This window comes from Suricata suricatta, chromosome 11 (assembly GCF_006229205.1).
Source record: "Suricata suricatta isolate VVHF042 chromosome 11, meerkat_22Aug2017_6uvM2_HiC, whole genome shotgun sequence".
NCBI classification, from domain to species: Eukaryota; Metazoa; Chordata; class Mammalia; order Carnivora; family Herpestidae; genus Suricata; species Suricata suricatta.
In genome coordinates this window covers 13,121,906-13,124,766 of record NC_043710.1, presented here as the reverse complement: position 1 = coordinate 13,124,766, position 2,861 = coordinate 13,121,906, and positions in this window count along the sequence as shown.

Here is a 2,861-nt window from a genome sequence, read left to right as displayed (position 1 = left end):
AACTGCTAAAGGACCTTGAAGAAAAGAAGATTCTTTGAGAGACAGACTCCCTCATTCCTATTTTTTTTTTTACTTCTGTTTTCACGGCTGTTCTCTCTTCTGTGATAAAAAAAAAAAATGATCCTTCCCAGAGCATGTTTTTACTCTCTCAAGCACTATATGCTTTGTAATCATTAAAGAGAAAAAAAATGTGTAAACACTTATGGCATAAAAGACACTGACTTTCTTAGTAAAGTGTGGTTTTACCACCATTCATATTGTCTGTCTTCCTTCCTATAGATATTTCGCTGACACCAACCACCTACTCGGGGACCGTTCAACTGGGGTGCGTGGGCTGGTCCTCTGCATGTAAAAATGCTATTTCTTATGAAATTTTATTATTCTGATTCATTGATTTCTTTAGGGTTTGCTAATCACATTATTTGTGAAACATACTTGTATTTCTTTCTTTAAAATATTTATGTCTACTATTTTTCCATTGTACAGATTTGCTGGCCTCTATGATAATAGTTTAGAGAGACAGAGAGGGTGTGAGTGAGGGAGAGGTAGACAGAGGGAGAGACAGAATCTCAAGCAAGTTAGAACTATCAGAACAGAGCCCAATATGGGACTCAAACCCATGAACTGTTAGATCATGTCCTGAGCTGAAATCAAGAATCGGACACTTAAGGGACTGAGCCACCCAGGTGCCCCATGATCATACTTTTAAGAGAAATGTGCTGGTATTTTAACCTCCCAGCTAATACGACTACTTATATGTTTAAAAACATTTTTCTCCTTTTAACAAATGAACTATTATTAATAACCATTTTATTAGGGATATTTTCAAACATACACAGATTTAGAAGATTTGATATAATAAACCTTACCCCAATAACAATTGTCCAACTTCAGTGTTTCTATTCATGGTCATATCTATATATCTATGTATCTGTGTGTGTGTGTGTGTGTGTGTGTGTGTGTGTGTGTAAAGTATTATATATACTTAACATTATTTTTTGAGGAAGAGAAAGAGTGGAGAAGAGGGAGGGGAGGGTTGAGGGAGGGCAGGAGAAGTCAAATCTAAACTAAATGAAAGGGATTTCAACACAGCTGTGTTGTGCCTCTCAACCTCCAGAAGGTTCCGGACCCTAGATCCTGAGAGCTCAGAACTATTGCCCTTGTAATATCTTTGGTGAAAAGGTGGAGAAGAGAAGAGAAGAAAGGGAGGGATAGGCATGGATTTAATTGTCTTCAGTAAATTTTTGCAGTTGGATAAAGAAAGGTCCAGCTAGTCAGGACCTGAATGAGGCTGCTTCGGGCTCTTGGATAACCTGCTCTGGGGTTACTGGCCCTCGCAGCAGAGAAGGAGGGTTTCCAAACCTCCCGCACCTAACTGGGGTATTACATCTACAAGTCATCTACAAGTTCCTCATCTCCAGTGCCTCACTGAGTTCAGAGCTTCGGGCCAGCGGGCCTGCTGACTCTCTACAGCGCCTACTGGTCTTCTGCTTCAACCATAGTGGCTTGCTGGCGCTGGCCAGGGGTGCCCAGCAGCTCGGTGGAGGGGAGGCGCTCTATGACAGAAACTCACCTTCTGAATGGCCCATTGTCTGCGGTTACCCTGTCTCCTTTTCTGTCTTAGGTGGTTTTCATAAAATGCAGGAGAGGGGACCGAGAATCTGAAGAGGGGCTTGAACTGGGTACTGTCATGGAGTGGCACATTTTTGTGATTTGGTATGTTAATGGTTCTTATTTAGAACACGGACAAACTAGAGTAGGGATAAAGCTTTAATTGGTAATGAAGCAACAGACCCTTAGAGGAGGCAGATGAAAAGAATATTTGACCGTTTTTGTGGTCTAGACCGTGTTTTTGATTTTTGTCTAGATCTCTGACACTATTACTGAGTGACCTTGTTTTTATCTTGCTTCATTACTGTTACCAAGTAAACTTTTATCATGTTGGTGTTGTGTGCAATTATTGATATTATTGATAATAATTTATCATTAAAAGTATTATCAATAATAGTATTGATATGATAGTACAGCTTAACCTTTAGTACCAGACCGGAGTCCCCCTGACAGTTGTCAAGGGATGTTTTTCTTCCTCATATATACACGTATCTCACTTAAGACATATAATTTTGATCACATGGATAAAATGTAAAGAGTTAATGCTTTAAAGAAATAGTAAAGATCCATGCACCTCACAGATCATCTCCCCATTTCTAGGAATAGTAATCTTGTCCATTCTTTAATTCCTAGCTTAAGTGTTTGAGTTTTCCAAAGGTCTTAAAATATACTCACTCTCACTTAAATAAGTAGAAATGATCTTACTTCCTAACAAATTCCCAAAGTATTTAATTTTCAAAAACAACAACAAAAAAATGTGCTGAATTGCAACAGAGTTAGAGAATTGTTGATCAGAATCTTGAGAATCAACCCACATAATTCAAATGAAGAGACGTGAACAAGGAAAAATTAGTGAGGCACCTAGAGCCTAAACACAGGGCAATCTCATCACCACCTAAAGGTCTGAAGGGACATAGGGAGACTTAGGAGCCCCACGGGATCAAGGCTGTGGATTTAAGGTTTCCTAGAAGGAGCAGGATAGAGGGTTGATCTGCTGTTTTAGACATGGTGCCAAACTGAGGGAGGAGCAGGGGCAATGGATGAAATGACTGGACACCCCTCTCCTGGTGCAGCCCCACCTCTTGTCACAACTTCCCTTTGGCTGCATCCAGTAAGATCCAGCTGTCACCCTTGCCTGGGAGATGCAATCAGTATACTTGTGCTTAGAGCAGAGAAGGGAAAAGAAGGGTCAACCTAATGGTTATGACTCTGGGGTCAGTCAAAGCATGGCTTTTTCACTTACTCAGTGG